The sequence below is a fragment of the Cupressus sempervirens genome, chromosome 10 (assembly GCF_028749045.1).
Source record: "Cupressus sempervirens isolate cs-2001-9-10 chromosome 10, ASM2874904v1, whole genome shotgun sequence".
NCBI lineage: Eukaryota > Viridiplantae > Streptophyta > Pinopsida > Cupressales > Cupressaceae > Cupressus > Cupressus sempervirens.
Genome location: NC_143127.1, coordinates 613,558,636 through 613,582,168, shown reverse-complemented (window position 1 = coordinate 613,582,168; position 23,533 = coordinate 613,558,636). Strand labels below are relative to the sequence as shown.

Genomic DNA, 23,533 nt, shown 5'->3' with positions numbered 1-23,533 from the left:
TACATTGAGATGCCTTGTGACCATGCTTTTTGCATTTTTGATATTTACCTTCAAATTTTGGTTTCTCCTTGCATTCATTAGCTTTGTGACCATGTTGATTGTAGTTGTAACACTTTCCATTGAATTTTGCTTTTCCATTGCTCCAGCATTTGTTTGATGTATGACCAATTTTCCCACAATGATTGCGTGAGGGTTTTTTATTCCTTTTTGCACCTTGTTTGGAAGATTCACCTTCTTCTTCATTATATCCAAGTCCTACTTTACCTTTTTTCTTACAAAGATTCTGCTCATTTTGTTGATTCAATTGATTCATATCTTCTTGAGATTTCATCATTCTCTCATTGATTTGTTTTTCAGCATTTAGGTCATTCTTCAAATTTTCAATGATTTTCTTTTCAAATCTCAGTTCTCTCATTTCTCTTTCATTAATTTCTCTTTCATAATTTAGATCACTTCTTATTCTTTCATTCTGTGCTTTGAGAATCCTTATTTCTTCATTTGCTTCAGTGATTTGATCAGTAAGGTCTTCATGATGATTGGATTGATTTTGTTCTTCACTGTTTCTTGCCTCCAAGTCTTCTTTTGCCTTATTTCTTTGTTCCACAATCTCACATAGTCTGATTTATTGAATTTCTTGTTCTCTTTTCAATTTTCTTACCTCTTCTTGCAGAGAGCCATTCTTTGCTAGGAGTTCTTTGATTGCCTCATTAGCTTCATCTGAACTGCTTGATGGGAAAGTCTTTAATCTTTTCTTCAACATATTGATGATCATTCATTTGTCTTGCAAGTTCCTTCCTTCTTTTCAAGGATTGGGAAAGATGCTCCTTTGCTTCCTTGAGTTGAGCTATGGCCATCTCCAAATCTAGCTTTTCATTTTCAATTGCTTTGTCAAGTCTGAGTATCTCCATTTGTCCTTAGATCTTTGCTCAAGCTGTTAAACTTTATCTTGAGAACCACAATGCTCTGATAGCAATTTTTGAAAATATTAAAGATTTGATAAGTTACTGAGAGGGGAGGGATGAATCAATAAATTAAAAAAAATTCTTTAAATTCACCACAAATCCATCTATACTACTGCATACATTAGTACTGAAAGATAAAACATTCATCACACAAAAGAACACAATGTTTTGGTGACCCATAAGCCTTCCAAATAGAAAGTAAAACTGGGGTGGGGATGATACCCACAAAACTTCACTACTGTAGCACAAAGTTGGCCTAATAAGGCTTACATTGACCACTTCTGGTGATCTGCCCTATTAGGAGCACAAAGGACTACTAGGTCCACCTTGTTAGAGGATTTACAAACATACAATGAAGTATGTACTCGGTTAAGAGATTTATACAAAGATTTTTAAGTCTACCTTGTTAAAGGATTTAGAAATTGATTCACCTGTTAGGATGAAGCAGTGTATCTACTTACAACTGTTTGCTGATAAGATCCTTTATGCACTAATCACCTTATGTGATAGATATGACTTTTCTGCTTCTGTATTGACCTTGCTGCATTCCTTAAACTGCTGCTAATATTCTTTCTCATGCACTTCTCAAATATTTCATATAACTTCCATACATTGATATCTTACAATGCATCTTACATATATACCTTTCCAATTTACAAAAATGCAAGGTCAACCAAAATACAAGTGAACAACACATTACAAAGTCAACCCAATAGTAAAGAACTTAGGTTCACTGAACTGACTTGGTGACCTTCTGATACTTAGTGTCCACTGCATTACACAGCATTGTCATGCACTTGGTAGAAGTGAAGGCTTGGTCCATATTGATCACTTGATGTAGTTCTGAACTCGGTGACCACTGGCGACTTGATAGATGTAGTGTCACTCGATAGATACTGCACGTTGAGTTTACCTTGCTTTACTCGGTAAACACTACTTTTTCCAACACTCGATTTACACTGAATTTCCATGACACAAACTTACTACTCAATAGACACCGTGAATCTTGGTAGACACTGTTGATCTTCACATTGCCTGTATTTGCTTAGTAGCCACTATTATGTTCGGTGTAAATTGCTAAACACCTCGAACCTTGGTTAACACTAGAATGCTCAATGAGTGTAGGAAACTAAGTGTTGAGCTCGGTAGCTATACTGATATAGATAAGTGTTGTCACTAATGGCAATAATAACTTAATTCCAACAACTCATGCCTACCCTCTAAGACCCCCTATCTTTGCATCCATCTCAACTGCACTAATGAGTCTAGCCATGTTATCATGTGATAGTAGGGTCTTTGTGTGACATCAGTAGACTATAGTCAAATATCAAACCTGATCCTCTAGTATAGTATATCTCCAAATTGCTAGGAATGAATCAATGTATGTGTACATATTCTTGGTGGATCAATTGATATGTTCGTCAAAAACCCTGATGGCCTCAGGCATGAGAAATGATCAAAGGCCCACATCTATAGTAGTGTACATGTAGTAAAGGTTTGTGGTTGGTATTTGACAAACTTCCCTAGCTCATAGTACAAATGTGATAGCATGCTTTGTCCCCATGCATGGGCTATCAACTCTCTCTCCATATGCCTAACTATATGTGCTAGAGGAAGAATAGTGTACCCTTTGTATCGGGTATGACTATTGTGGTGATAACACAAAGCATGATCTTTCTAAGTAGAGAAGTTTATCCATGAACGATGCCCTTAAAGCTCAGTTGGTTAGCTCTCTCTCTCTCTCTCTCTCTCTCTCTCTCTCTCTCTCTCTCTCTCTCTCTCTCTCTCTCTCTCTCTCTCTCTCTCTCTCTCTATATATATATATATATATATATATATATATATATATATATATATATATATATATATATATATGCGTGTGTGCGTGTGCATGCGCGCGCGCGCGTGTGTGTAATACCCATGTAGTACTTAAAATCTACCTTGACCTTAGCTAGTGACCAATTTACCCATGGTCTAACCATTGGTCCACAGACTGGCAAGTGTAAGATCTAATACATGTCCTCCAATGTCACTTTCATATCTACCACTGATAGATGGAATGAACATGTGGTCTCGTCCCATCTCTCCATCAATGATAGTAGCATCCCTTTTTGAAACCTCACATGTGGCTATTGTGCTCCCTAGTAGAAGTTGATATCCCTAAGTATCTGGATATTGGTTGCCTCTAGATCTTTGATGTGCTTTCATATCTATACAATCAAATCCAAAGTATAGTTCTCTCTCATCACTAGTGGATCTAGCAAAGCCATCAAGAAGGATTTCATTAGTCTGTCAAATCAATATCTTTAAGCAACTTGGTCTACCTCTAGACTAGGTTGACCTTCTAGGGACTAGGTTGACTTCCTTCAGACCAAGTCAACTTCCTTAGGGTCTAGGTCAACATCACACTAGGATACTCTAGATGCATCCAGGACTAGATCGATCTCCTGCTAAAAGCTCTTAAAATAACTATCTAGCGAGATTTTATGCCTACAAAAAGAAAAAATGAAGAAAAGACATGGAATGAGACAAAGTACGGGATTTGATAGTTACCTCTTCAAGTGTGGAAACCATGTAACACATCCTATTGGAGAACCTCCATCCTGGTGGGCTACAACACTTTCATTATTGGAAATTTTCTCCTTTCTTTTTCTCCCCTTCAATCACAAGGTAAAAAATGAATTCCAACAAGGTAATTTGAGCATATACAAGCCTTTTTCTAGGTTATTTTTTAATATGCTTTGTAAAACCCTAATTTACTAGTGATATATCTCCTCACTCCTTTCATCATAACTTGAGCTCGATAACATTGACTTCTCTCTTATTACAAGTGTTGGAATAATGATTCTGTTACATAGCCTTCCAAATTCCTTTGAAGACATGTAGAGTTCATCTATAAGTGTTTTGAGGGCTAATTGTCATCATACTTTATATTCAGTTTGTTGTGGCAAGCATGATACCTTGTTTCACCTTTTATGAATGAGAAATTTGAAATAGGGGGCATAGCTACCTGTGAACTTCATCAACCTTTTATACTAAGTCCTAGGTGATTTTGGATTATCACTAACTCGTGGTTTTGTAGGATGCAATTACTAATATTTTCTTGTAGGAATTGCACATATGGACTTAACTATATCCTTTTTACAATTGTAATTAAGTTTTCTTACTTTAGCTTGGTTATGAATGTAGTGTCATATCTCATAAAAGTGGGGGCTAAATGTATTGTCTTAAATTGGATGCACCTCAATTTATGACCTCTTAGCTCCTCTTGAATGTTAAGCATTTCACAATCACACTTTTAGCAAAAATTATCATCTTTTCTCTTCTTTCTCCTAGGTGAAATTAAGGTAGGACCTAACAAGTCCTCCTTGATTTCCCTTTTCCCTCACACATCTTCTAGGGTAGGATTTAATACATAAGTATCCTCCTTTTGAACCTTATATCCAAAATTTGGACTCAGATTATCAATCATGAACACCTGTTACACCCTTGACTTTTGCCAACCTAGAAACTAGAACATTGAGTCTCAGAAGGTTGACCTTCTAGTATGAGTTGACCTAGGGTGACTTGGTCCATGTCTAGGTTGACCCATGTCGACCTTAAATAGGAGATTCCTATGATTTTGGGCTTGGTGCTATTTTACTTTATTGATAAAATCCCACTTTTGTAGTTAGCTCTTGTAAGGAAAATTTAGAAAATCTACTATAAAAAACATCAAACCCCTCATTTGCATATGATAGAGGCAAGAGGAAATCATGTGTGAACATCCCAATCCAACACAGGGAAATTGCAACATGAAAGCAAGGGTTGGTTTCTTATCATTCATTGCAAAGGGAGGCTTTTATCCTTCGTCAAGCATTTAAAGACAATATATCAACATGGAGTTGTGAGGGGATCTTGAAGATGGTTAGAGTAGTAAATAGCCCCAGGGGGTTGGTATGATTTCTACATCATATTTTAGATCCAATTATTTGCACCTTTGTACTTTTACATGCATTTACATGTATTCACATACATGTTAGGGTTTCACTCATGGAGTAGATTCTTAACATTTTAGCATGTTTACATTCCAAATCTACACATATAGGATACATATACAAACATGAATTTTTTCCTAATGGCTATTTGTGGAGGTGGAAATCACCAAAATGGGGGGTTGACTAAGGTAAATCCCTTTATAACCACTCACACACACAAAATATATTACATAATTACAAGATATTAATTTGGCGCTTGTGGATATAAAAAATACTCCTTAAGAGATTTCTGGAGAATTTGGTTTGACCTTTCTATAGTTCCCCTATAACATGGTGACCTCACAAAAACCTAACTAGTCAGGTTACAACCAGGTCAACCTTGACTCTACTGCTTTTCTAGAATTTTTTTTTTGGGTTTTGTCCAATTCATCATTTTATATGTGAATCATAATCAAATATTTAAAAATAGACTTAGATCCACAATTTTTAGAGAAAAAATACATCCTCCTAAGCAAATTCCAAGGTGATTTCTTCATCTCTTATCTTGTCTCTTAGTATTTAGTTATTTTTAGATATAATTAGGTTATTTGTATATATTTCAGATTTACAATCATCTTGCAGACATCACTTAGATCTCATTTTCTCATAATCAATCCCATAGCATTGCATGGAGGCCTTGCTAGAGTACTACCTTGATAAGTTTCTAGATTTTGTATTGGCATCCCTCTACCACATTTGGGATTTTGCTAATCAAACCTAGGGCTTATTGAGAGTTTATGCTTGGAATTTCCTCTTTCTCTTGCATTGAATGACTTAGGGAGAAAGTGTAAACTTGTTTCATTTAGTTTTTCATTGTTATCATTGATTTCATTTCCCCTGAACAACACCCACATGGAGAAGGATAACTTTGGAATCATCAATCTTGACAATACTTCCAAAAGGCTCAAGCATTTGTAGGACAAAAGCCTTTAAAACTACAAGAACATCCTTAAATGCAAGGGAACTAGGGAAGGGGAGGACAAGAACCTCATTACAAATGGAGTTAGGGGACCAACTAATAGCTCTAAAGGTTCAACTAGCAATAACACAAAAATGTCTATTTAAGAACTTTGGATTAAGCATCATAGTGATAAAAATAAATAAAGAAAACATATTTTTTAATCATTCTGTATACATTAACGCAGATGCCAATCTTTTTATTCCAAACATTATTAATTTGTTTATAAAAGAATTTATGAGAAGGAACTTTCAAAATATCAATAGCAATAGAGAAAATAAAAACATCTCTTTATCTCCCCTTTTCCACAGATACAACTTTGTCACCATTTGTTGATTAGATTCAATACACAAAGTGTTAACAGTGCAAGTGGGGTGCTTACCTTTTACTCTACCTATTTTCCATTTCCATTGTCAAATTTGATTAATCACAGTCCTTGTCGAGGGAGACACCACGATTTTAGATCCCACCGAAGCCTCAACAAAATATTTGGATTGTTTAGTGTTAGGGACAACCTCGTTAACCTTAACTAGGTTGGGGCATGGTCAAGGTCAATTGGTTTTCTAGATTCCTACGTAACTCAACAAGTTTGTTTAGTCCTTCACAAGCTAGAGCACTCCCAAAAATAAATAAAACCCCACACAATAATGCATATAAGGAGTGTGTAATGTTGGTGAGGAGGATACTTACCAAACCTACCTCCTCTAACCAACCCTTGTGAAATCCATCAAAGATTCAAAAAATGGTAGTTAAAGCATATGTTTCAAGCCCTAAGCTCAATTCTACATACAAAGGGATTACTTCATCCTAAATTTAGAATGATATCAAGTTTCATTCTCCACAGTGACATACTTTCATTCCACTTCTAGTTTTTAAGATGTCAAGGCTACAATTGGTTCAAAAGACCTTGTAGATGTGATTATAGATGTGTTTGGGTTTTTTATATGGTAATACCAAGGTATATTTGGATCAAGAAGAGCATTATAGGAAAGTAAGAAACACTCGTTAAAAACCTAATATTTTATTTGTCACACATCTTGTTTTAGAGATTGACAAGATAAGTTGCATCATGAACCTATTAATTAATGTACAATTCATATGCTTAGTTTTTTGCAAGATGTTTACTTCCTATTTGGTCTATTTAGTTGGTGCATGTCTTGACTTAGCTTGCTTGTAACAAGGGTTGACATTGACAAGGATTATTTAGTTTCTCTTATGGTATGGGCTCATTTTATTATACTCTTCTTAAATAGGAGATACTAAATCAGCAATTGCAAAATTATTTTACTGAATGCACCCTTGTTTAGATTAGTAATATTATTCTTGGGAAATAGGGCATTATAGGCACATATATCTCGTGCCATTAAACCTCAATTTTAGAAGACTTCAAAGATGAATTGGAGTTCATGATTACCAATAGAGACTAAAGTAATACAATGTAGAGTTGTTAATTCTCAATAATGACATAGACACAAATATATATATGGAGATCTTAAGCTTGGCATATAAAAATGCATTGAATTTTTGGTTATGTGGGAGAAAAGTCACATTTGGTCATGATGTGGGTATTAAAATATTTTTTGTCAAGATTCAAGGTTGACCTTAAAAAAATAGTTTGTACCTCATCATACATGAATTCTATAAGTGACAAGGTTATACCTTACTAGATTTAGATTAAGATTTATTGAATTCACTTGGTGAATTATGTTGAATTAATCAAGGACATCCACTTTAATATTTTAGATGATTAAACTATGGTAAGGTTTGCACAAGTTAAGGTGACAATTTGTTACTAATAATGATGTTCTCTAACAAGACTTGTGAAATTTGATAATAATTAGTCTTGAAGGAGTTTGTATGTCTTTTTGAAAGATTCAAAATTGAATTAAATGATGATACTATTTTTTTACTTCAACTTACATTTCAAATTATTTGTTTCTTTCTACACAATTATATCCACTTATTAGGACTACTAAAACAATTTTGTTTGATATTTGTGATATACATATAATCTACTTTATAGAATTTTTCTAATGTCTATATATCCTTATATACAACAAGGATGACAATAACTTAATTTCAAATTATAAAATTATGAAGCTACCTGTGCATGTTCAAGTTTCACTTTCCATCATTCGTTTACAAATTAGCAATGCCTAATCTTAATATATAAACTAACCTATTCTTAATACACAAACTGCTATATTGGTTTAACTCGTGATCCTTTTTCCCTTTTTGTCTTCACAACCATCCACATTGATGGTCCAAGCACACCCACCATAATTATTGTGCAAATTGCTTCAACCCCATTTGCCCATCTTCCCTGCCCTGTCTAGACCCTATTTGCTATTGGATTCTTCTTTGGATTCCACTTTGTCAACATTCTAGTTCAAGAACAAAACATTGGGGCTGTCAAGAACCTCAATATTGACATCAATCCCTTCTTCTACTAAATACTTATCAAACTAATGGGAATTGTTTAGCCTTTTAGTGTAATATAGAATAGGAAATTGAAGTTATAGTTTATGACAAGTTTCTTAGCTTCAAACTTATCCTAGTCTTTTATGTCCAGTATTGGGTATTTGGGAACTGACCTATTTCTCCACACAAGCCTTTCATAATGCTTTGATTTGAAAATTATTAAGTATTCATTTATATCCACTAACACCCTATTGATATCTATCACATTATCGCCTATGAGGATACTTTTGTAATTTTTCTTTATAATTTCCACCATTTAAAAAAAAGCATGAGTACCACCAAGAACATAAAGGCTATATAAATGATTATACAATCTTTCAACTTCAACTTACATTTTAAACTATTTTCTCATTTGTATGCTTATACCCACTTATTAGCACTATTGTAGCAATTTTGTCTTATATTTTGCAATATACATATAATTTACTTTTTGAGATTTTTTTTCCGTAATGTCTATATATCCTTATAACAAGTGCCACATAGTGGTGTGGTATTTTCCACTATAGTTAATTGTATTTGTTTTGACTTTATGGAATATAAGTTGTTATTTTGTTATATATTTTTAATAAAATTAATTTAGCTGAATGGATAGTTAGAAAATTATTGCAAGAAGTAAGAGAAATCGTAATTAATAATTTTTAAAAAAAAATTGAACTTTATGTTTATATATGTGTTTATAAGAAGTTGAATTTTATGTTTTGTAAATTTTAAAAAATGTTGTTAAATGATAATATACTCTAGTATTAGGCAAGAGCCTACAACACAACGGTGAATTGTGAGCCTCTTAATTGGAAGGTCTTAGGTTCAAATCTACTCAAGATTAACTAAAAATTGAAATAATTTACCACAACAAATAATATTAATTAGCCTTGGCTTTGGCCTCTTACCAATAAAAAAAAAACTCTAAGTATTAGTAAAAAAAAATTATATTAATTAAAATTTAAAAATTAAAAACATAGCTTGTCTCTTAATCAAAAAATTTAAAATGCATATTTTTTAATAATTTTTGTGACTTCGTATGTTGGAATTCTTTAGAATAACTGAGAGGGGGTTGAATAAGTTATCGAAGGTCCAGATGTACAAATAAAACTTTTCAATGCTTAGTAGAGTCATGTCCATAAATCATGCATGCATCCATTAGATCATAAAATACATAACTTTGTAGGTTACTATACTAGGTCAGAACAACTTTGCAGAAATGTAAATATGAAACATAACATATTCAATAACACATTTGACAAAAGGATTTTATGTGGAAACCCAATTTAGGAAAAACCACCAGTAACATGCTACTAATTCTCACTCTTCTAAAGTGATGCCCTGTGAAAGGCCAACCCTATTAAAGGTTACAATACACATTGTTAAATGCGACCTGGTTAAAGGATTTTAATCACCTTGTTAGGAGTGAGCCTTGTTAGAGGGCTTTAAACCATTCCATTAGAATGTCACCCAGTTAAAATATTTACAAATGACTATTAGCTCAACCTAAATCTAAAGGATTTACCTTGGACTAATATAATGATTAGAAAGTAACAGTAAGGCTTGATCTGATAACAAATTACAACTCACTTGTAGATTATAGATCTTTGTTCCTGTCCTCCATTCTGCTTGGCATTCACACACTTCAACTCTGTAGCTTGTTCATGCTTTAGTAATTCATACTCTTAAGCTTTCTTGCTTTGCATGTCAATTGCAGTCACTTCTATTTGGCCACTGAATGAAGCAATACCCTAGACTCCTTGTCTTCCTTAGGTTCTCACACATGAAAGCCTTTTCTTCTAACCAACTAGCTCTATAAAAAGAGAATTAAGATATTTTTTCACTTAACCACAATTGTCCATTTTAGGGTTAGGTAGGATATAATGAATCTACCCACTTTTCCATTTGGTTCCTTTGGAAACTTATTCTTCACAATCTTCCTTAAATTTTCCACAAAATGGTTTACCTTGAATTCTATGCCACCAACTCATCATAGTTATCTTCCACATGCTTCACATAATTGAAGAAAACAAATTAGTCAGCTCAAATTCATCAAAACTTTGGTTTAACATTGTTTGTTGTCACTCGACAACTACACTGTTCTATCACTCGGCCAACACTAGTTCACTCGGCAAACACTAAAGTTTACTGATGCTTGGCACCAACTAAACTTTATTCAACATATATTAACAATCACTCAGCTTGCAGTGTTCTTCATATTTTCTTAACACCTCCTTGTTTTCATTCGACTTCCACTAATTTATGCTCGGCTTGCATTGACTGCTTGGTAAGGCTTAACAGACATGTTTCATACTTGATCTTCTTCCAGTCTTAATTTGAGTAATCTTTCATTTCATACTTTAAGTAGATAAACAATACACCTTAGTATTAATGTCTTACTTGGTCTTTGTGCTTCTTTTTCATGCCAAATAACTCAACCTTTTTCTAAGTGCTATTGTTATCTCATATTTTTAAAACCTCTTCATCAATCGACTAAATGATAGCTTTCAGACCAAAAAATAATCGTCTCACCAATAGGTAGTAGGTTTGAAATCATTGACAAAATAATGATTATTCTATTACAAGTTTTTCACTTCAAAACAATCTTATATCAACAATATCCCTCTTTGGCATTGATGGCAAACCAGTACCAACAACAATACCAAAAAAAAATCTTTGAAATTTCTCCCTCTATTAGTGTAGTATATGTCCTTCCTCTATGTAGGGTAATGTGAGCTTTGTCAAGTTTCCTTTACTGCTCCCTCTTTCTTATATCTCCCTCTTTAGAGTATCTCTTTATGATATTTAGGTATCTATTTCTCTTTGCTCTATTGTTATGTCTCCCTCAATACTTTCTCCTACTTACTAGGTATATGCATGTATATGTATTTCTCCCTTAGTCTTATTTTCAGGTACTCTATCTCCCTCTACTAATCATTTCTCCCTCTTTGACAACAATGCCAAAGAGTTGTCATCTCTGTATGTAGATATAATCAATTTTATATTCTCTCTCTATCACCTTACATGTGACTATAAATCTTCTAATTCAACTCCTTCATTACTTTAGGCAACTCCTAAAGTAATATCCACTGCATCAAGTTATAAGATACAACATTCAAATTAGTTGATGCAAGGCACTACTCAGGCTTCTTAAGTAGCTTTGGATAGGGGTATCACCTCTATTTTACCTCTTAGATCTAACTCATGAGCATCCTTAGGTAAAGCTTTTGTGAAGATATTAGCTACTTTTTCTTTTGTATTCACATATTCCATCCTCACTTCTTTGTTTTAAACTAATTCTCTTAAGTAGTGATACTTGATTGCAATGTGCTTGGTCTTTGTGTACATCACGAGGTTCTTTGATATATTTATAACACTTGTATTATCACACTAAAGTACAACAGGTTTAGTGATTTCCTTTTTCATACCTTTGAGTAGTTATTTGATCCATACTACATATATACAATTTACTATAGCAGCCACATATTTAGCTTCAATAGTAGATTGAGATATGCAATTTTGTTTCTTGTTGGTTCAGGTGACCAATCTCTTTCCTAAGAAAAATGCTCCACCACTTGTGCTCTTTTTGTCATCAATGTTTCTAGCCCAATCAACATCTATGTAGGCTTTCAACTCAAATTTTTCATTTTTCTTGTACTATAGACCATAGTCTTATGTTCCTTTTAGACACCTCATAATTCTCTTAACAACCATCAGATGATTCTCCTTAAGATTTGTAGAGAATCTTGCAACAATCTCAATAGATAATGCAATGTCAGGTCTGCTATGCACTACGTATTGCAATTTGCCAATCATAGACCTATACAATGTTTGATTCACATAAGTTGAATCATCAATCTTTAAAGGTTTGTGTCCTATCACCATAGGTTTGCTTACTAGTTTGGAATATTCCAATCCAAAAGTTTCCAATATTTCCTTCACATACTTAGATTGAGTGATGTATATACCATATTTCATTTGATATACTTGCAAACCAACAAAGAACTTGATCTATCCAGACATAAACATCTCAAATTCTTTCTTCATTTCATTTGCAAATGCCTTACATAATGCATATTGACCTCCAAATATGATATTATCCACAAAAAATTTAGCTAGTAAAATACCTTTACCTCCTTTTGTCTTCAAGTACAGATTGTTGTTATCATCAATCTTCTTAAAACCAATCTTCACATGATAATTGTGAAGCCTTTCATACCATTCTCTTGGGGCTTGCTTTAAACCGTATAAAGCTTTGTGTAGTCTACATACCATGTTCTTGTTGTTAGCATCAACAAATTCTTTTGGTTGTTCTATATAAACCTCTTTTTCTAATATACTATTCATAAATGTTGACTTCACATCCATTTGATAAACTTTAAAACCTTTGTATGCAAAGTAATAAAGCAGAGTTCTTATTCCTTCCAATCTTGCAATAGAGGCAAATGTTTCTCCATAGCTAATTCATTTTTCTTGTGCATACCCATTGCAAACTATTCTTTTCTTATTCCTTGCGACTTCACCATTTTCATCTAACTTGTTTTTGTACACCCACTTGGTTCTAGTCACATTCTTGTCCTTTGGTTTGGGAACTAGAGTCCATGTTTTACTCTGCTCAATCTCTTCTCCCATGGCTTTACTCCAATCCTCATTTTCTTAATCATCTTTCATTGTCTTAGGCTCATGTATGCTCAACAAACATGCATCACTTCTCAGCCTGTTTCTTACATCATTGGTCTAACATCTTTGTCTCCAACAATTTGTTCAATAGGGTGATGTCTTTTGACATACTTTGACAATCTTGGTTCTGCTCTTCTTTCCTCATTGGGTCTATCAACTTCAGAATCACTATGTGCTTCACTATTTGGTAATTCAACATCTTTTTCATGTATCTCACAATCAGAATGAGCCTCAGCTTCTATTTGCAACTCGACTCTTAACTATAACTCGGTTCCTAGATGCAACTCGATATTAATTGTATGTGACTTGATAGTCACTGAAACTTGTTGTTGATTTACAAATTGGTTTACAACATCTTCATCAACAGGAATACCTTCATAAATAAAAATGATTTGTACTCTTCAGGTTCCTTCATAGGTTCAACTTCATGTACCTCAATATATTCATCAAACTTTACATTTGCACTTCCACAACTTTGTTAGTGTTAATATTTGAACACTTATTTACTTTACTTCTTGTGGAATTTCCAAGGAATATACCTTCTTCACTTTTAGCATCTAATTTTTCATTCATGAAATCCTTAAGAATGTAACACTTGCTTCCAAATAAGTAAAAATATTTTACATTGGGTGAGTATCCATACCATAATTCAAAAGGTGTTAAATGACTACCTTTCTTGACTTGCAAATGGTTCAAGTTATAGACAATTGTACTTACAACCCCTCTCTAGTATTTCAAAGCAACATTCTTCTCCATCACGAGTGTATTAGCATAGTCCATTACAGATTTGTTCCTCCTTTCAGCAATTTTATTTTGTGGAGGGGCCCTAGGTGCAAAAGTCAGTCTTTTGATTCCTCTGTCATTACAGAACATCTAAAACTCATTTGATGTAAATTCTCCACCTTTGTTAGATCTCAAACATTTCAAGCTTTTCCTTATCTTATTTTCAATTGTAGCTAAACACTACTTAAGCATTTGGAAAGTATCAAATTTTTGTCTCTGAAACATAACTGTCATCATCCTAGAATAATCATCAACAAATAGGATAATGTATTTGTCACCTTTGTAGCTTTGCACATCAATTGGCCCACACAAATTAGTATGAACAATCTCCAAAATTTCTTTAGAGGTGCGTGTCTTACTCTAAAAAACTAGATTTTGTCATCTCTCCTAACTAACATTGCTTGCATATCATATTGTCAGGTTTCTCCAGTTTAGGAAAACCTTTGACTCTTTTCATGTTACTGATATTGACTAAGTTATCAAAGTTAACATGACATAACCTCTTGTGTCATAACTACACATCATCAAATTCTAGAACAATTAACATCATTCATATCAAGATAAAATAGATTACTTCTAGTTTGATCACCTTTTACAAATAGTTTCCTATCAGTGTCATAGATCTTTGCTATCTTGTTCTCAAACTCAACTTTGCAACCTGAACTATTCAGTTGTGACACACTCAACATGTTATAGTTAAGTCCTTCTACAGAATAAGCATTGTCACACATGATCTTTTCAATGAGTTTGATAGATCCTTTTCCTTTGATTAGACATGGTGTATTATTACCAAACCTTGCACTATTTCTATAATAAAAATCAAGGGTAATGAACTTACTCTTATCTCTAGTCATGTGATATGAACACCCAGTATTAATGATCCATCTATCACTCTTGTTTACATTAGATATTAGTGTAGTTGCCTCATCCTCATCAGAATCATCCTTCATTGCAACATACACCACTTTATCATCATGCTCGTTAGATCCATCTTTGGTTTCCTCTTTATCAACATAGCGAGACTTCTTGCCTTTATCTTTGTAATCTTTGTTGTCCTCATCTCTTTTACTTTTGTATTTGTCTCCACTTCTATTGTTCTTATTCTCTAGACATCCAACAACAATATGACCAACCTCATTGCAATTAAAACACATGATAGGTAACTTACCTTTGAATTTTCCTTTGCCTCTGTGAAATCTCCTTGCTAGCAGTGCTTCAAGTTGTTCTACATCTTCCTCATCTGTGTCACTATCATTAGAAACAAATTTGAATTTTTTCTTATTCCCTTTAAGTTCTTTTAATGAAAATTTGGCTTTGAAGGAAAATTTAACAATCTCAGATTTGAAATTATCAAAATTAGAGAGTTCAAAGGCAATGAGTCTACCCATCAATCCTCCAAGGGTCAGGTTATTACCAGGTGTGCACCTCAGTTCCTGTATGGCAGAGACTCGAATAGCATAGATGGGCAACAAGGTTCTCAATACTTTGTTGATAATAGTCTCATCTTCAATCTTACTAGTTGCTTCTCTAATAGCTTTGACTACTTCTTTTACTCTGGCACAATATTGAACTATATTCTCAGCTTCTTGCATTCTCATATCATCAAAGTTACCTCTAAGAATTTTAGATTTGGCTCTCAACACATTTCTGTCTCCTTGATAGATCTTTTCTATAGCATCCCACATCTTCTTAGTAGTATCACATTCCTTGATGTCATCAAACTTGATGTAGCTTAGGGCAGATGCAATCTCTAACATTGCCTGGTTGTGTTCTTTCTTCTTTTTTAGATCCTCGGCATTTAGAGCTCCAATAGGGTCAACATGCTTAGTGGTGATGGTAGATTGTGCATGGTCACCAAGACCTCTTAGGTGTAGCTTCATCAGACTTTGCCATCCAGAAAAGTTCCCTTTGTTGAGCTTGGGTACCTCTCTTTTGGACATCTTGATCTTTTGCTTCCAGTACCTTCAAACTAGTCCTCTCAAGTACTATGGCTCTACTACCAATTGTTAGAATTCTTTAGAATAACTGAGAGGGGAGCGAATCAGTTATCCAAGGTCCAAATATATAAATAAAACTTTTTGATGCTTAGTAGACCCATATCCATAAAACCTTATCATGCATGCATCCATTAGGTCATATAATACATAAAATTTGTAGGTTACTGTCCTAGGTCAAAACAACTTTGCAAAAATGTAAACATGAAACATAATAGATTTAATAACATACTTGACACAAAGCTTTTATGTGGAAACCCGATTTGAGAAAAACCACTAGCAACATGCTACTAATTCTCACTCTTCTAACGTGATGCCTTGTGAAAAGTCAACCCCGTTAAAGGTTATAATACACACTATTAAATGTGACCCAGTTAAGGATTTCAATGACCTTGTTAGTAGTGAGCCTTGTTAGAAGACTCTGGACCATTCCATTAGAATGTCACTCAGTTAAAAGATTTACAAATGACTATTAGGTCAATTTTAATCCAAAAGATTTACCCTAGGCTGATACAATGATTAGAAAGTAACAATAAGGCTTGATCTGATAACAAATTATAACTCACTTGTAGATTACAAATCTTTGTTTCAATCTTCCATTCTGCTTAGCATTCACACACTTCAACTCTGATAGCTTGTTCACCCTTCAAACATTCATACTCTTAAGCCTTCTTGCTTTGCATGCCAATTGCAATCACTTCTATTTGGTCACTGAATGAAGCAATACCCTAGATTCCTTGTTCTCCTTAAGTTCTCACACATGACAACCTTTGTTTATGACCAACTATCTCTATATATAGAGAATTAAGATCTTTTGCCGCTTAACCACAATCGTCCATTTTAGGGTTGGGTAGGATACAATGAATCTACCCACTTTTCCATTTGGTTCCTGTACAAACTTCTTCTACAATCTTCCTTGAATTCTCCTCAAAATGGTTTACCTTGAATTATGTGCCACCAACTCATCATATTTATCTTCCACATGCTTCACATAATTCAAGAAAACAAATTAGTTGGCTCATATTCGTGAAATCTCTGCTTTAACACTATTTGTTATCACTCGACAACTATATTGTTCTGTCACTCAACCAACACTAGTTCACTCGACAAACACTAAAGTTTACTGATGCTCGACACCAACTAAACTTTATTCAACATATACTAACAAGCACTAAACTTGCACTATTTTAATCTTTGCTCAACACGTCCTATTTTTCACTCGACTTCCATTGATTTCTACTCGGCTTGCGCTCATTGCTCAACAAGGCTTAACAGACATGTTTCATACCTAATCTTCTTCCAGTCTTAACTCGAGTAATCTTTCATTTTAGACTTTAAGCATATAAACAATACACTATATTAATTCTAGGCGAGTTAGTAGGGTCTCCATAGAATTCTCGGCGAGTCAATAGGGTCTCTCAATGTCTTACTTGGTCATAGTGCTTCTTTTTCATACCAAATAGGTCAACTTTTTTCTAGATGCTATTGTTATCTCCTATTTTCATATCTTCTTCATCAATCAACTAAATGATAGTTTTCAGACTAAAAAACAATTGTCTCACTAGTAGGTAGCAAGTTTGACATCATTGACAAAATAATGATTGTTCCATCAGAGGTTCTTCACTTCAAAACAATCTTATATCAACATCATATCTATTTTTTCAACTATTTTCAATAATAGATGTAATGTGTTTCCAAAATAAGTTAAAAATATAATTATCTTTAAATAATCATATGATAAAATATGTTTAAATAATATAATTTATAAATTAGGCAATCATATATTTTCTATAATATTTAAAGTTTGTAAATACATTTAAAACTTTAGAAATATTTGAATTAGTTAAAAATAATTTGTGGTAGTTAGTGAAAATTAATTAGATTTGCAAGAAAGTGAAAACAATAATTGCCTACAATAATGAAATTAATAATAGCATAATTTCGAAATATAACATTCGAAGTTAGCTGCCCGTGTTCAAATTGCACTTTCCCTCTTCCGTTTACAAATTATAGCAACGCCTATAAATTATTGCCCGCCGCATTTGTGAGTTCGAAACCTTTGGCTTTTGTCGTTAAGCCACTTCAAACCAGTGTACATTTCACTTTTCTGAAGCCTGAGTTTCTGGTGGAGATTCCTTTTCTGAAGGACCGATTTGTTTGATTCTCAGGTTGGCAGTTTCTTATTACTCTTTTCACCTTCGGTGCTCTGTCTCAAATGCCTGTAACTCAAATCTTTAATATGCTGATTTCGTTTCGCTTTCTTCAATTTGGGGTTTTGTACACTTTTCTGGAATGCTGGTAAAGCAGGATGATACTCTGGCATCAATTCATCTTATTTATAGTTCAGTTCATAAATTTGAATCTATTTTCTACCAATTTGAAGAACTGCCTGGATGAAAAGATTTTGAAAACCGATGATCTGGGTCACATGATTTAATTATTTTCCCCTGTTGAGCTATCTTTGATTCAGTGCTGGATATTTTTGATCTGCATTTCGTTGTTGGGTAGGAGTAGGATGCATTTTGTTCTTTGTTTGTAAGCTTTTGTTGGCCAATCTTGGATTGCATTTTGGTCTGTTGTGCGACGCATCCTTAAGCGTTAAGCTTTTATTAACCTCACCCCACAATTCTGACGTTGAAACAATTTTGGGCAAGCTTGGGCGGCATTCTAGTGCAAAGATAAGCCTGGGATGCGTTTAGTGCCGGTTAATATTGGGCTGCGATTTGATGTTGAGCGTCAGTTTTAAAGTTTTGAGCTGCATTCTGAAAATTTAAATCTGTCACGTAAGCTTGCTACACTTTCATAAGATGTGAATCTTGTGACTTAATGTACGCGCAAAATCTCGAGTGCACCATATTCTCATCTTGTAAAGTGTCCCCCGGCCACTTTCCAGTGCTACCTATATTCGAATGCATAGTCCTATTGGGTTCAGCGGGAAAGCTTAAACGTAAGTTACCCACTTTGGAGTCTGTACATATCTTCATACAAAAAATCCTTAGCTTATCTCTTGGCTCTCCACTTTAGCTCAGGGCACGTATGCAGAACGCCATGTTCAAATTTGCTTATTTTGGGTTGATTTCTCGTCATTTGCTTTGTCTGGATAATGGTCAAGTGTATAATAATGTTTCTACCCTGGGGTCCCATGGGGCTTGGGCTCTATATTTAAGGAGCTGGAGGTCCCATGATAATATTTTGGGGGGGGCTAAAGCTTAATTTGGAATCTTTTCCTATTAACTAGGAGCCCCTACTTTTTAGTTGAGCTGATGCAAAAGTGGGGGGGTTGGAAATAGCCCCTACTGTTTAGGGAAGAATTCTGCCACTGGGCAAGAGCTTACCTTTCATTTCCCTCCAAATTGAAACCATGCTGCCAAAAATTCTAAAAACAACAATTTATATTTTTAATATTTCCTTCAATTTAGGAGCTAATATTTTAAAGCAGATTTATATGTAATGCCCATGGGACCGCTCCCCTTTAAATGTTCCTAAAAAAGCTTAGTGGCACCCGCTTTATTTTTAAGCAAGTGGGTGCCCATGGGACCCCAGCCTTACTCACACTAAAAGTAGTGTCCTGTCAGCGTCTTAATTTTTTCATATTGCCCGATGACTAGGTCATCTATTATTTGAAAACAGAGTTACAGTTTTGTAGTGATGGATCGAATTAAAGTTGCGGCTTATTAATCAGTAGAAATGAGCATTGGTGATGTCTTGGCCCCATAAGATATTTAACATTTTTATCATAATTTTGAGATGAGAAGCAGAATGCAACTTCATTTTTCCCAATTTCGGAGGCTCAGAAATTTTGAAAACAGTAACCTAGGTATGTTTAAGAAAGACACCAAAGTTCTAGAAAACATGGATAAAGTTTGATATATATCAAGCACAATCATTTTCCTCGGATTCAACATTGCAGTATCATGCGCATTTGGGTCATTGTTTCACTGGTTTATTTACGGTACTTCTCAAAATTTCCAGTAGAGGGCATGGGTTGTTGGGGGCAATACGATGATTCCAAAATACTAGGGTCAGAGGGGTATGTTGAGGGGATGACGATAAAATAATCCATTTTGATTAAAACACTAGTTAATAAAAAAGAAATACAGGTAACTTATATGTTTGTCTAATATAACCACAGAATCAGATTTAATTTGTTCAGTATTACTTCAACAGAAGCTATATTTCAACAATCCCTCTTAGTGAGGGAGAAGTAATAGATTCCTCAATGGATACAAGAATACAGAATGTTTGTATATAACAAATTATCTAACTTTTAACACTCTGAGATAGCGACAATTCAAATAATTAATATCACCATGCTATGAACACTATCATAACATATATTATGATCTCTAATTGTCTGAAACAATATCTAGAGTAATCATAATGCATTCGTTATCAATGACTTCCAACATAGCCAGAACAAACGTCATGATAACAGGCCTATCATTTGCAAGATCATCAGTTTACAAAGGATTACCTTTTGAATATATATGTTCATGAAAGATCGTCACCTTTCATTACATATCTGATGTAACTAAACAACCATAGAAGCATAAACACACATAAATTGATAATTTAAATTCAATATCCAATATTACAACTTAATCATACCAAGTTTTCCTCTGAAGTATTCCAACTTCACTATAGCAAGAGGCTTGGTAAAGATATCCACTGTTTGCTCATTAGTACTGATGTACTCTAGTTTGATAATATCTTGATCCACCATATCTCTAATGTAGTGATAAGAAATTTCAATATGCTTAGAACGATTGTGGAAAATTGGATTAACTGAAAGCTTGATACAACTCTGATTATTGCAATAAATCACAGTGGACTTCAAAGGCCTTTTGAACAAATCAACTAGCAACTTCCGTAACCATACAACTTCTCTGGCTCCCAAAGAAGAGGTAATATATTTTGCTTTAGTAGAGCTTAATGCAACCGAGGATTGTTTTTTACTGAACCAAGAAATCATTCCAAATCCAAGATTGAAGCAACATCCAGAAGTACTCTTACGTTCAGTAGGGCTGCCTGCCCAATCAGAATCTGAATATCCATGAAGATTGATGTCTACTTGATCATATCTGATTCCCATGCTAATAGTGCCTTTTAGATATCTCAAGATGTATTTAGCTACATGTAGATGTATTTTCTTTGGTGCACACATAAACTGGCTTAATGTGTTAGTAGCATAACATATATCAGAATGAGTATTCACCAAATACATTAAGGATCCAATAATCCTTCCTATAGTAAGTAGGATCTGTAGATTCATATTTGATCATATTATCCTTCAACTTGTGTAGGTTGACTTCCGTAGGAGTAGTAGTTGGGTTACATTCTATCATTCCAAATTTTGTCAAAATATCAACAATATATTTTCCTTGGTTTAGAAAAATGTAGCTCCCTTTTGCCAGACTTCCAGTCCTAGGAAGTAGTGAAGAAGACCTAGATCTTTCAGATCAAACTTTGCTGTTAGCTCTTGTTTGCACTTTTTATAAGATGTTCTTCACTTGTTATCAACAAATCATCAACATATATTACAAGAATAATAATGTCATCACCATCTATCTTGAAATATAAGTTAGGATCAACATCATTTTTAGAATACCCTAACTTTGTTAGATAGTTGTCTATTCTTTCATACCACGCTCTGGGAGCTTGTTTAAGATCATATAGTGCTTTCTTTAACTTACACACGTGAGATTTTCTGTCATGAGTGTGGAGCCCTTCTGGTTGCTCAATATAAACCTCTTCTTCAATTTCACCATTTAGGAATGCTGTTTTAACATCCATTTGATGAATTTTCCATCCTTTGGATGCTGTGATAGTCAAGATAGTCCTAACTGAAGTGTATCTAGTAACTGGAGCAAACGCTTCTTCATAATCGATACCTTCTTTCTGTGAGAAACCTCGTGCTACAAATTTGGCTTTATAGTTTTCAATGTTGACATCAGGTGCATGCTTGATTTTAAATAGCCACTTAGAAAAAGCAAGTGATTTGTTTTTAGGTTTTAGTACAACATTCCATACATCATTTTTTAGTATATAATTATATTCTTCAATCATTGCTTCTTTCCAAGGTTTACTTGATAAAGCTTCTTCAACATTTGAAGGTTCTGTTTTGATAAGTTTAGTTAATAATGCTACATAACATGATTGGTTTCTTGTTCTTTTACTTTCTCGAATTACTTCATCAGGTTCAACATGATTCTCTTCTATCATTTTCCTAGCCCAAAGTAGCCTTTTTTTATTGTTAACATTTTCAGTATCCTCAAGATTTGATGTAGTGGTAGAAGAAGGTTCAGTATCATTCTCTCTCACAATTTTTGTTGAGTGATTTTCATCTATTTTAGTGACAAGTTTTGTAAGTGATTCATCATTGTTTTTAAAAAGATTGAAGGCAATATCTTCTTCAAATTTCACATCTCTACTAATCTCAATTGTTCTTTGACCCAGGACAAAAATCCTGTAGCCTTTGGTTGTTTCATTATATCTAATGAGTATCCCCTTCTTCTTAGATGGTTCAAGTTTTGTTCTTTTCTTTTTAGGAATGTGAATATAAACATGACACCCAAATATTCTTAGGTGACTTATATCTAGTTTGATACCCGTAAATACTTCTTTAGGAGTGTTGTATTGTAATATTAAGTGTGGACATTTGTTTTGAATGTAAATTGCAGTGTCAGATGCTTCAGCCCAGAAAGAAGTATGAAGGTTTTGATCGTGCATCATTGCTCTGGCCGATTCAACAATTGATCTATTTTTACGTTCTGCAACTCCATCTTGTTGAGGATTATATGGTACAGAAAACTCCCTCTTAATCCCAACAGTAATGTAAAAATCTTTGAAAATTTTAGAAATGTATTCACCTCCATTGTCTGACCTTAGTATTTTTATTTTCTGTTCTGACTGATTTTCAACTAGAGCTTTGAATTCTTTGAATTTTGATAATACTTCAATTGATTCCTTCTATTTTAGGAAGTAGATCCAAGTTCTTCTAGAATAGTCATCAATAAAAATTACATAATAGAGACACCCATTTTGGGAAGGTACAGACATAGGACCACAAATGTCAGCGTGGATAAGTTCAAGAATAGATTTTGATTTGTGAACACTTTTAAGAAATGATAACTTAGTGTTTTTGCCTAGGGCACATTCTTTGCAAATGCTTAAGTGATAAGCTTTCAGACTAGGTAATCCTTTTACAATTTTTCCTATAGATGATAATGCATGATAGTGAAGGTGACCTAGCCTCCTATGCCAAATTTCGGAAGAATTTGAGGTTTCATGACTGAGGGCTAAATTTTGATTATTACAAAGTTTATATAGACTTTTGTCTCTAAACCCAATAGATATAGCTTTCTTAATGTTAGAGTTCTTTGGCCAAGATAGAACTTTTCCCTCTTGAAAGGTGACTTTGAAACCTTGATCAACAAGACCAGAGATAGAGATCAAACTCCTTTTCATACCAGGGACGTATAAATCATTTTTAAGTTGAAGAGTAATACTTGGATTTAGGTGGATTGAGCAGGACTCAATACCTTTGATTGGATGAGTAGAATTGTCTCCAATTGTTGCTCCTTCTAAGGAGTATTTAGATAAGCTTTCAAATTTGTCTCTAAAATCTGTTATATGTCGAGATGCTCCATTGTCTATAATCCATGTATTTTTGCTTGAATT

General features: G+C 33.9%; 1 protein-coding gene across 2 annotated transcripts in view; it reads left to right on the top strand.

Annotated features, from left to right (window-relative positions):
• Nucleotides 1–17,843: 17,843 nt before the first annotated feature.
• Nucleotides 17,844–23,533, top strand: part of LOC149535340 (cyclin-dependent kinases regulatory subunit 2-like) — a 34,122-nt gene continuing 28,432 nt past the window's right edge. Inside the window, exons 1-2 of one of the 2 annotated variants that reach the window (XM_089803559.1) lie at nt 17,844–18,021; nt 22,534–22,653. The gene's annotated coding sequence lies outside the window, so the exon portion shown is untranslated. The remainder of the gene's footprint in view (nt 18,022–22,533; nt 22,654–23,533) is intronic. The other variant, XM_089803558.1, reaches the window with a different exon arrangement.